We start from the raw sequence: 13,443 nt of genomic DNA, 5'->3' as shown, positions 1-13,443 counted from the left end.
GTTGAACTTTAAGTTTCCATTCATCGACTGTTTTGAAATTTCCAGACAATAGTAATTGTATCAGTATCCAGGTCGTGGTCGATTTTGAAGGTTCTGGCCCCAGAAAGGGCCAATATTCTGAGTTGATTAATAGTAAGGTTGTATCATATCATTAACACCTGAAATTGAAGTGAATGCCCTTATTTTTATTTTAAGAGTTGTAAGGGTTCACTTTTAACACAGAAACCAGGTTGTAATGTAATTTCGACGATTTATCGATCATATCAGTGGGTTAATTGTAATTGCTGTTACCAAGATTTGGTTTGCTTTCTTAGAAGGAGTTTGGATGGCCCTTCTTTTTTATGTTTGCGTTTTATGAAGAACACAAGATCAGCCCAAGAAACTTAACCAAGCGTAGCGTAGACACACATCCCTGAAAGTCATCATTGTAAATGGGATAACGTATTACTGATGATAACGAAACTATAGTTATGATTTTCTTCGATATTGATGTTACAATCGCTGCGCTAATAAAACAATTCACATACCATTACGCCTCCCGGTCAGAGATACGATCTCTTACCTGTAATCCCTGTGGGGGGAATAAAGAGGCTCTGGAACAGTGGGCTGTCAGCGATATCCACACTTTCGGGGACCGTAACAGCTCTGCTCACGCGAGATGCTCCACTTTGGTATGATTCCTGATAAGACGTTCAGTGGATCATTTTTGTTTCAGCCTTAAACCTAGCCGAAATACATGCTTGAGAACTTAAGGCCGTTACCCTTGTTTTTCGGTTTGACCTTCGTGATAAAGAAAAAAATATATATCACCCATGTTAGTGATAAAGAAAACGATATAGCTTATTGTTCCGAATTGATAGCGGCTGACGATCTATTCCTCATCATTACAAGAGATTGTGTGCTGCCACCTCATATTTGTACATGCTGGACATGTGTAATCGTATGGGATTAATGTTTGTGTATTCTGGGGAGACTTCTTGGTTAGACCAAAGGTATTCTTTTAAGAGGTGACGCTTAAAATCTGGGGCTTTTTTTTTTTAAGTGCATTAGTTAGTGTTGAAGGATAGGTTCATATTCTTGATTTATGTATTTGGGAATAAATGTTATGGCATACAAAATTTTTGCATTTTCAATATTCTGCGTTGGGAGTAAACTGGAAATTTACCCACCCAGTTATCTGTAAAAGGCCCAAGAACGGTTTAAATACCGTAGTGAAACTGTTTTAGGTAAAGAAGTGGTAAGAAGAGCCCTTGAAGCCTCTTACATAATGACCATTTTGGAGTGTAGACATGGCGTCACACCCTCATACGGACCAGCTTTCTTGCTCTTCTGGTTGAACAATGGCACTGCCAATGTCAAGTTCTCTGTCTCAAGCGTCGCCATCATAGATGCATTAATCGTTTTTTTTAGTCTTATTTACAAAGGAATCAAACTTAATATTTACAATAACGCTGCTTGATATAAACAAAATGGTAATATTGTTTAAAATTAACTGATTTTCTCTTGAAAAAGAAAAGCCTTCCAACCTAATTAGAATGTCAGTGATTTTGTCTTGAAAGAACTCTGAATTATTATATGGGAGTATAGAAGGCTGTTAGTGTCTCAAATTACAGGAAAAAGTTTGATCTGTAATAGGTAGCCTTTGTTCAAAACGAGTGTGCGTCATGAAAGTTTTATTAACATACTCATCAACAATTAACAGTGTGGAGTAAGAACTGAAATGACCGTTGAACCGTTTGTAGACGGTTCATAAGATTATTATGGATATAGATTTAAATGACGAGACAAGAGTATATCGGTGAGTAGTGAGGTTGTGGCATTGATTGTGGCATGATGACCCAAGGTCTGGCAGAGGTCCCATGGCACCAAGGTTGGCATCATCCCCCACTCCACCCTGTTGCGTCTACAACCACATCCCACCTGCTCGACCACCCTCTATTAAGTTCTTCCTGCTTCGTTACTTTTGAATTCTTGACACTGATTTTCTCGAGCAAATATATGGTATTCTCCAGAAATTTCGTGATCATAGTGTTATTTTGATGCTAATCAAACTTGTCATATTTTATGAAAATTTAGATTTAGATGATACTTAACCTCTTGATTACGACCTTGTAACCTATAGAAATGATGGTCTGGTTTTGACCTGAACTTATGTCTAGGTTAAAAGTCAAGCCATCATACCTAAGGTACATACCATTGTGCTCAAGGGTTTAAACTTTTGTGAGTGGTAATCTCTGATTGATTAAGAGTCTCACGTTTGATTTTTATAAGTGTATTACCTACATTAACCCTATATATATATATATATATATATATATATATATATATATATATATATATATATATACTAATGTACTGTCACAGCATTTAATATCGTTTGATGAAATCTAATGGTAAAAATGCCTCGCAGTTGTAATTGCATTGAATTCTTCAAACTTCACATTAGCACTGCAGAACGAAGTAACTCGATATCCAAAGATGATGGCGATGCATAGCTAAACCAGACTCTCAGGAAGTGATGTAGGCGTGAAGAATATGGATCATGATGTGGAGAAATTGAAATATTATATGGACAATGTTAACGTTACAAAATGACCAGTGTGGTTGTGAAGGGGTACCAAAGCGGGCGAGGCGGAGCTTCCATGTCTGTTTGTTCCAAGACCAAACTGTGAGGGTGAACTAGTCTTCAAGCTCAGCGCAAAGGTACATGCTAGCACATCTCATGAAATCAAAAATTGGTGATTTTTTTACTAAATGCTGTCCAGCGTTATATAATAAAGGTAATCCTTGAGGGCATGACACTGATGTTTCTACTGTATATGCTCCCTTCTGAATAATGATTTCCTCCTTTTACTCTGGTCAAGGTATCAGTGCCGATCTTAGTTGGACTTAAAATTTTGAGGAAATTCTGATTTTTTTAAAACAAGACGACCAGTTATTGTTAAAAGGGGATTACTGTAAATCGATCGCTCCTTTGGTTTTGAAAACTATTGAATTTCAAAGTAATATTCTCAGAAAGTCCTGCTGTACCAACTTTTGGTACCGTTATTACAATCTAATTTACCAGATGAAATGGAAACGAGTTGCCAACGCGTTTTGTTTTATTTTCATCAGTCTTCTATTTGGTTGAGTAATTTTAACCGCGGAATCATACGACTGTGTAGGTGCCGTATCTCAGATGATTTTAATGATATCGCTTAGTGAAAGCCCTTAACATATATTCGTGTAGGGAACCTTCTAATGAGGGTAGTGTTGGCATAACTATTTGTTGCGTGACCTTGAAAGGTACTCTGGGGACACAAAAGTCGATAGCCATGATAATTGACCGTTCGTTGGCTGCACTCGTCAAAGACCGCTAGGTAGTTTCTTGCTATTGTAGGATGTAGGGAAAGGTTGCTAGTTAATACCGCCAGATTATTTAGGAATACTCTTCGGGATTGTTTAAGTCCAGTGTGTTAAATACTCGATTCTTTGAAGTAAACGAGCGCAAACTTTGTATGTTGTATTGCAGGAAGTTAGTTGTATTGTTAGGAGTGATATAACCTCAAAAAAAGGTTGTTGTCACGGCACCTTTATGAATCAAAATGGCTTGGTCTGGTTTCTCATTTTTTTTCGGGAATAATCTCATTGCTCCGGCATTGATATAGAATTAGTGCTATAGTTTCATGGTTTGACAGGAACTGAAGTGTAAGAATTGAATATAGATACCATCAGAAATTCAGTGTATCAATGCATGGCTTTGATGTGTTTTTTTATGATTCTATCAAAAGTTACCAGGCATAATCGTACTCTATCGGAAAATTTCTGTCGTATATCTCTATACCCACATAAACTTCATCAGTAATAAAAAAGATTTATTTCTAATCCATTACTTGCGTTTCATTTATGGGTTATATGTTGAAAGATATAATATTGTAAGGTAGTCAGTTCAAGGTGTGTTTTAGATTATGCATGTTACTCATTGGAGCTGTATTAGTGTATATGGTTATTACAGCCATGCATTTGTGGATTATTATTATTATTATTATTACTTTTTGTTAGGCCACCAAAGCCTCAACAAGTTTGAGATTAAAAAGATTAGGACCGTCATTCGGTCGGCCGCATGAAGCCTGGCTTTGAATATTTCAGAATATGAAGCTGATTGTGATAAAGAAGTCAGAAACTCATATAGTAGTGTAGTGAGAGTAAGGAGACTAATATATCAAGGAAAACACTTTACACAATGATAGAGGGAAAAGCTGGATATATAAACATGCTGTTTGTGGATCTTCCACACCTGAGACCTCAAAAAAAAAAAAAAAAAAGTCAGTAGGCACTAAAGGTTTCATTGCTTACCAGAAAAGCGTTACTCTGCAAGAGAAAAACTTCAAAAAATGTATCATGTCTACTCTCCAATTAGTTACAAAGTATTTTGATTATGTTTTCTATAATGCATTTTATATCCTTCCCATCCGCACTAGTCTGTAATGATTATCAATAGACTCAAGTTGGGAGATTTGGGCTTATTTGGACCCAAGACTGGTGAAGAAGTGTCCATGTATGGTATCATATTTTATTAACGATAAAGCATGGTATACATGATAGGTTAAAAGAAGGGGCAAAACGAGTAGATTAGTTCACTCCCCATAGCGTACTTGGTAATCACTTGTTACCAAGGTTAGAAAAGGGCCAAAATTAGTAAATTAGTTCACTCTCCATAGAGCGCTTGATAATCACTTATCACTTAGGTTAAAAGAAGGGGCAAAATGAGTAAATTTGTTCACTCCCCATAGCGCGCATCAATTGATAATCACGTTTTTTTTTTTTCATATAAATCATCCTTTGTTTTCCTTATCAAAGATAAATCATCAATGGGAATAAAAAGTATTTGAACATTTATCCTACGAAGCATTTTAGGAAGTGTCTCCTCCCTGAATTCCGAACATTAAAAAAAAATCTCGTTTTATATTCATGCTTTTGTCTATATGTTGCAGACATATTCTAGTTTTACTCATGGCTAATTCGCTCAGAGCTATTCGTGGACGGTAACATTTATTTTCGGAAATATCTTTATCAGATAGCATACTGAAGATTTAGAAAATATTTCAGTACTGTAGCAGATAGCGTAGAGTTTAAGAATTACATCAGTTAAATGCTTCTTTGGCACTATTAGTAACATGTTTACCAGTTTGAGGACATCAGGCTCGTAGATTTCAAGAAAGAGCTAAATGTTTTAAAGCTATGTATTGAAACTAGTTAAGATTTTGTTACATCGAGATTTTAAAACTTTTTTATGCTTGATTTTTTTTTCAAAGTTTAGGCAGTACCCATGAATACTAAATGAAGACAATTTATCAATTAGGTCTTGTTGTGCATTGCATATTTTATTGCAGCGTTCGTTGATGTAAATTAAGGTCGGCTCAGCAGCCAGATCCTTATTCACGACAGAGGTGTGCAGTAATATAATATATGCGAACGTCTGTAAAACTGACTATATATGCATGATATCGGAATTAAGCTCCTAATCATGTTCCGATGTAAACGTTGTATACGATTGCGCTTCAAGCTAAATGACTTCAGGTTCGAAGCAGAATGCTACAAGAGAATCTAAGACATTTCCTCTTATTTTCAGAAAGCATGTCCCAGATAAAAATGTTGGAAAATAGTGTGTGCCGTATGCGTCATTGGAACTGCAGGTGATTGGCCTTGAGAAATCATAATTGCTTGAATAGCATCATGTTAGTCATTTTATATAGAACAAGTCTATCTTGCTCTGTCGATAATATTAGATATAGGTTGATTAAACACCCCCGTAATATGCTTCCACCTACCATTGGAAGTATAGCGATTTGTTACTTTGTAAGTTTGAACTTTTCCGGGTAAAATTAATTGTACTTTCAATTTCGAAATGCGACATACTGTCTGTAAAGTAAACTGCAATATTTTTGCTCTAAAGAAACATCACTACAGAGATGGGGACAGTATCCATATATTTACATAAGTTGCTTTTCTTAGACCTTTGCAGAAGTATATAAGGCAAATTTGTATATACTGAAGTTGTTAATGCTGCTGTAAATGTAAAAAAGTTTGTTGTGTAAGACTAGGATGTGGCGAGCTGTGGTGGGGGCGTTGCACAACACCCCGCAACCAGAGTTAATTTTAACGGTCCGGCAATCTCGGACCATCGGACCACTCATAGAGCAGCCCCTAAAAGTACATTTATTTGTCGGCTTACCAATTAACTTTTAATGTATCAGGGCACAGGTAGCCTTCTGTACTTATTAATCTTCATGTACTGTGGAGAAATTATCAAATTGTGGGTAGGGCATTTATTTTAGGTGGCGGGCAATTTGGTAAATGTTCCAGGCCCTCGCGTATTGTAAAGTATACAGCTCATAAAGGCATCAGAATGAGCCTTACCCCTTCAGGTAATTGACTTCAGTTAGCATAGGGTGAAGCGTGAAGGCATGACATACCAGGTGACGTCAAGGACAGGTGTCTAAGGTGGACGTTGATTGTCCAGAGACTGTACTAGTGCAAACCATAGCCTGTTTCATTTTGTAAAGCTAACGTCGAATGGGACGAGCCAAAACAAAGTATTATTTGTATGGCTCCCCATCATCTACACAAATACCCTGGCAAGGCTAGATTAAGAATTGGTCCTCTCTCCTCTACAAGTCTAGGGGACTCTCTCTCTCTCTCTCTCTCTCTCTCTCTCTCTCTCTCTCTCTCTCTCTCTCTCTCTCTCTCTCTCTCTCTCTCTCTCTCTCCACACACACACACACACACACACACACATATATATATATATATATATATATATATATATATATATACACACACTCTCATTCCCCGCCAATGAAGTAGGCGCGAGCGGGCTCTCGGCAATTATGTTTATGCAAATCACTACCCAACGTAAAATAGTGTTGGTGTCCGTCAGTGAAGATAGCACAATTTTGCGAATATTTTCAAGAGTGAAGTGGATGCAGACCCACGCATGAATGCGAAAGAATTAAAAGAAAAAAAAGTCTCCTTACGCGAGGACCTTGAGTACCGGAGCTGCAGGCTGCAACCCACACAGCACGTAACCTGTAGATACCAGTAGGAAAGAGTCGATGTTTGCCAGAAATATGTAGCGTGGGATACGGTTAAGTTCAGAAATATCTTGTCGAGTGATGAGTCCACCCTTTCTGAGACGGGTTGAGGTGTGTAAAGTCGACCAGACTGTATGATCCATGTGACCTAAGTACTTTGCAAGCACTGTAAAGTTCCCTGCTTTACGTATGGTACGTTATGGGATTGTAGTGTTGCTAGAGAATCAAACTATGGACAGACACAGTAACCTCGAACGACTGTGTGTGTGTGTGTATGTATATATATATATATATATATATATATATATATATATATATATATATATATATCTTTTCTTTTAAACTATTCGCCATTTCCCGCGTTAGCGAGGTAGCGTTAAGAACAGAGGACTGGGCCTTTTTTTGGAATATCCTCACCTGGCCCCACTCTGTTCCTTCTTTTGGAAAATTAAAAAAAAAGAAAAAACGAGAGGGGAGGATTTCCAGCCCCCCGCTCCCTCCCCATTTAGTCGCCTTCTACGACACGCAGGGAATACGTGGGAAGTATTCGTAATCCCCTATCCCCAGGGATAATATATATATATATATATATATATATATATATATATATATATATATATATCCTCCAGATTCGTTCAAAAAGTGCAAACGAAATTACGTAACGGATATTTCGTGGCTACCTAAACTGGAGGCGGCCATTCGTGAAATTTGGCCAAATATGAACCCTAAATGGCTTCAGAACCTTTCTAGTTAAGTTCCTGGGCGTTTCAAGAATGTATAAAACGGAAAGGGAACCCAGTGGAGGAGTACTTGTTGGTGGTGAATACGGTTTTCCTGGTTTTATTTCATTTTTGCCGAGGTTGGTTCAGCAGCATCCCCCTCGCGCCAGCTTCATTTGCGGGCACAGTATGTATATATATATATATATATATATATATATATATATATATATATATATATATATATATATATATATATATGCAAAGGTTCGTAATGTGGCAGTTGAGGGTATAAATGGTGTACCTGGGTTGTTAAGTGTTGTAAGTGTGGAAATGGTGAAGAGCTTGTAGATTTGTGTGCTGAAAAAGAACTGATGATCGGGAATACCTGCTTTATAAAGAGATATATGCATAAGTATACGTATGTAAGTAGGAGAGATGGCCAGAGAGCGTTATTGGACTACGTGTTAATTGATAGGCACGTGAAAGAGAGACTTTTGGATGATAATGTGCAGAGAGGGGCAACTGGAGAGATGTCTGATCATTATCTTGTGGAGGAGAAGGTGAAATTTGTAGAGGTTTTCCGAAAAGAAGAGAGAAAGTTGGGGTGAAGAGAGCTTGGAAAGGAGACTTGTTCGAGGAAGTACCCAGGAGAGATTGAGTGCAGAATGGAAAAGGGTGAGAACAAATGACGTAAGGGGACTGGGGGAGGAATGGGATGTATTTAGGGAAGAAGCGATGGATTGTGCAAAAGATGCTTGCAACATGAGAAAGATGGGAGGGAGATGGGCAGAATAGAAAGGGTTATGAGTGGTGGGATGAAGAAGTAAGATTGTTAGTGAAAGAGAAGAGAGAGTAATTTGGACGATTTTTGCAGGGAAGTAGTGCGAATGACTAGGAGATGTATAAAAGAAAGAGGCAGGAGGTCAAGAGAAAGGTGCAAGAGGTGAAAAAGAGGACAAATGAGTTAGGGTGAGAGAGTATTATTAAACTTTAGGGAGAATAAAAAGATGTTTTGGAAGGAGGTAAATAAAGTGCGTAAGACAAGAAAACAAATGGGAACATCGGTGAAGGGGGCTAATGGGGAGGTAATAACAAGTAATGGTGAAGTGAGAAGGAGATAGAGTATTTTGAAGGTTTGTTGAATTTGTTTGATGATAGTGGCAGATATAGTTGTTTTGGTCGAGTTGGTGTGCGAAGTGAGAGGGTCAGGGAGAATGGTTTGGTAAACAGAGAAGAGGTAGTAAAAGCTTTGTGGAAGATGAAAGCTGGCAAGGCGGCGGGTTTGGATGGTATTGCAGTGGAATTTATTAAAAAAAAAAGGGGGGGGGATGATTGTGTTGTTGACTGGCTGGTAAGGATATTCAATGTATGTATGGTTCATGGTGAAGTGCCTGAGGATTGGCGGAATGCATGCATAGTGCCATTGTACAAAGGCAAAGGGGATACAGGTGCGTGTTCAAATTACAGAGGTATAAGTTTGCTGATTATTCCTGGAAAATTATATGGAAGGGTATTGATTGAGAGGGTCAAGGCATGGACAGAGCATCAGATTGGGGAAGAGGAGTGTGGTTTTAGAAGTGGTAGAGGATGTGTGGATCAGGTGTTTGCATTGAAGAATGTATGTGAGAAATACTTAGTAATACAAATGGATTTGTATGTAGCATTTATGGATCTGGAGAAGGCATATGATAGAGTTAATAGAGGTGCTATGTGGAAGGTATTAAGAGTACATGGTGTGGGAGGTAAGTTACTAGAAGCAGTGAAAAGTAATTATCAAGGATGTAAGGCATGTGTGTGTTTTAGTAGGAAGAGGAAAGTGATTGGTTCCCAGTGAATGTCGGTTTGCGGCAGGGATGCCAAGGTTCTGGGAGCGTTGAAGAATTTGTGGAAGGCGAGAACGTTATCTCGGAGAACAAAAATGGGTATGTTTGAAGGAATAGTGGTTCCAACAATCGTATATGGTTGCAAGGCTTGGGCTATAGATAGGGTTGTGCGGAGGAGGGTGGGTGTGTTGGAAATGAGATGTTTGAGGACAATATGTGGTGTGAGGTGATGTGATCGAGTAAGTAATGAAAGGGTAAGAGAGATATGTGGTAATGAAAAGAGTGTGGTTGAAAGAGCAAAAGAGGGTGTATTGAAATGGTTTGGTCACATGGAGAGAATGAATGAGGAAAGAATGACAAAGAGGATATATGTGTCAGAGGTGGAGGGAACAAGAAGTGGGAAGACCAAATTGGAGGTGGAAGGATGGAGTGAAAAAGATTTTGAGCAATCGGGACCTGAACATACAGGAGGGTGAAAGGCGTGCAAGGAATAGAGTGAATTGGAATGATATGGGATACCGGGTCGACGTGCTATCAATGGATTGAACCAGGGCATGTGAAGCTTCTCGGGTAAACCATGGAAAGTTTTGTGGGGCCTGGATGTGGAAAGGGAGCTGTGGTTTCGGTGCATTTCACATGACAGCTAGAGATAGTGTGAACGAATGTGGCGTTCGTTGTCTTTTCCTAGCACTACCTCGCGCGCGCAGGGGGAAGTGGGTGCCAATTCATGTGTGACGGGGTGGCGACGGGAATGTATGAAGGCAGCAAGTATGAATATGTACATATGTGTATATATATATATATATATATATATATATATATATATATATATATATATATATATATATATATATATATATATTCCTAATGATAGATGCAATGGCGGATCACTTAAGAGTCATTTGCCGAGTCGGTCGTGGCCCGGGGGGGGCATATCACTGCCCAGCCGTGAGTTAAGACTTTATTAGATGACTTATTTCTACTTTTGTTGTCACATATTCAGGAATTGGAAATGCCAAAACATACTGATTGTACTATTTTGCTTTTACACTGTGAACATACGTAAGAATGATCGTATTACCCATAGAGAGCCATGTTAATGTCATCACTATCCTTACAGGCTTCACCATGTGCCTTACCTTGTCATGCCTAACGCTCGTCGAAGGGGCTGTCCTCTCCTTCCACTGCTATTGTTGTTGTGGTCTAGCGTCCGTGGATAGGGCCTAGTCTACCAGGCTGTGTGGTGATTTTGGTCAGTTTAGTACCTGTGCACTCTTGTTGGCTTGGCTTTTGGCTTCTCTTGGATGAGACTTATTTTGAAATATCCATGGCGGTCTTTGTGTGTCCTAATCCCAAGTCGCTTTTACTTATTGGTGGCAGATAATTGGAACGTCATGAACTTTTATAAAGAAATAGCCATTACGTTCAAGTTTTGTACCCAGAACACTAAGCAGGCTGGTAGCTCAGCCTCTCACTTGGGGAAGTTTTCAACCAAACTGAGCTGCTTCGATAGAGGACTTCCCAGAAACTAGCATACGATATTACAACGTAGAATGAAATGATTATCTAATCGGTGTTGGTGTTATGTGGGTCAAGTTGCAGAGACCTGAGTATGCCATGGTGAATCTATGTTATCTGATCGAGCCCACTCAGTAAGGGCTCCTCGTCTTGTTTACATACCTCGGGCATTGTGAGGCACATCCTGCACTGGTACCTGTATAAAAAAAAAAAAAAAGAATACCGAGCCTAAATTAAAGCATGTATTCTAAGTGTGTTTAGGGACATTTGTTCTTAATCCTCTTAGTGTTCGACTTACTATCAGCGTGCCATTTGCCTATATGTGACTTGAAGATGATATATGAATTAAATGCATTCATGCTGTGCAAGATTCATTTTTTTTAGCGTTAGCCGTTCAGGGCATTGGTTATTTTTATCCTGCACGACATAGGAAGACTTAAAACATTCAGAAACTTCGTGGAATTTGGCTTTAGTTCCCAATGGTAATATTTAGTAAATTAAGGGAAGAAAGTAGTTCAGAAACTCAAAGAAAGTTTGTTTTTCACCAGTTTGTAGTAAGTAGCGTTCCAGCTTAACGTTACATCGAGGAAAATGTAAACTCATTTATGGTAGGTTACATTGTACCTCTCCTCTCCTCCCAAAGCCTCCCGAGGAGGCCTCGATGCTCTGGACTCAACTGCAACGCATTACATGTAGGAGGATCCCTTATAATGCGTTTCAACACAAGACACCCGCTTTACACACGGTTCTTGTTCTCGTAGCATGTGCAACCAGCATGTCCATTTTTCTCCCCAAGTCAAAGGAAGTTCAGCCTATCGACGGCTCTTGTATTTTTCCCCCGAGACAGCTACCACTGCGGCCGTATCACTGGCATTGATAACACGGGGTCGGTCATGAAAGATATTTTTTGACGAGTATGTGTTGACGTCTCGAGTTTCTCGCTTGGCTGTCTGTTGTGACCGTGCGTGTGTGTGTATATATATATATATATATATATATATATATATATATATATAGAGAGAGAGAGAGAGAGAGAGAGAGAGAGAGAGAGAGAGAGAGCGAGAGAGAGAGAGAATCTTTGAGGCTCCCACAGTCAGCTACGTTCACTACTCGGGACCATAGGTCATAAAGTTTAATGATGCGTGTGCGTGTATATGCAGAGTTCAGGGCAACTGAGTAGTAAGTGCGTTGTGTTTTCGTTGTGGTAGTTGCTTCGTGAGCATGAAGGGTCTTGGGATACGTTGAATCTGTTTTTAATGTTGTGGGGATGGATGGTGTCGACATCTTACAGGGGAACGTGTGATGCCGGTTTGTCTCGAAAAAGTGGCTTCAGATGAGTCTGTGGTGGGTCATAGTATGTGTTACTGAACACCTATATCATTTTGGAGTACGATTTTTTCAAAGAACATCTTATTTCCCAGCTACTGGATGGAACGTAGCCTTGTAGCTGCAGAAGGTCCCATGTAACGCAAGGATAAATTATTATTTCTTTGAAAGGGGTCCTGGGACAATTTTAGAGAGAGAGAGAGAGAGAGAGAGAGAGAGAGAGAGAGAGAGAGAGAGAGAGAGAGAGAACTGTTTTGTTCGAGAAAGAATGTAGCAGTGAGGGAGTTGTGCTGGGAGTGAAGGGTGGGAAGGATGCAGTATGTGGTGACTCTTGCACAGTCTTGTTGACCTGTGGCGGCGCTTTGGTCCACTACTTCTTGATGGCGAGGCTCATTGTTTTGCGCCTCTCCACACCCAGCCTATGTTGGTCAGACGACACGCATGCAGTGCAGGTGATCGCCTCGCTACGTACGTTCGTATTCCGAGCCTTGTAACTGGATAGCAGTGGTACTGTCTGTACTCGAGTCACAAGCAACAGGTTGGACGACCGTTATACCCACGTTGACTGTACGTGATAGGAGACGCCACGTTGCTTTGTTTGTTTTGGATCGTCTAGTTGAGTCCGGGTCCACTTTTCCCGTGAGCCACAGTGTGTCATTGGCGTTTCCCGCGACCATCCACCTCGGTACACTTTTGGGTTTCCCATGTACGCGAGGGACATTTCCATTATATATATATATATATATATATATATATATATATATATATATATATATATATATATATATATATATATATAATCACATCGTCAGGGGAGGTACAAGAATGGGATATAAGACTTAGAACAGTCAGGTTATATGTACAATAGAGGCGGAACTGAGACGCCGTTGGTGCACGAGTGAGTCAGGTCTGTGGTGTTCGGGTCCCTGTGGTTTTCAGAAAATACTATATCACATGCTTTTCTGTGATCAACTAATATAT

At 39.4% G+C, this 13,443-nt stretch overlaps 1 protein-coding gene across 5 annotated transcripts in view; it reads left to right on the top strand.

Moving 5' to 3' along the window:
* Positions 1 to 13,443, top strand: part of LOC139762369 (uncharacterized) — a 122,572-nt gene that overhangs the window by 41,842 nt on the left and 67,287 nt on the right. The window lies entirely within an intron of this gene.

This window comes from Panulirus ornatus, chromosome 43 (genome assembly GCF_036320965.1).
Source record: "Panulirus ornatus isolate Po-2019 chromosome 43, ASM3632096v1, whole genome shotgun sequence".
NCBI lineage: Eukaryota > Metazoa > Arthropoda > Malacostraca > Decapoda > Palinuridae > Panulirus > Panulirus ornatus.
The sequence above is the reverse complement of the archived record's forward strand: the minus strand, read 5'-3'. Positions and strand labels throughout refer to the sequence as shown.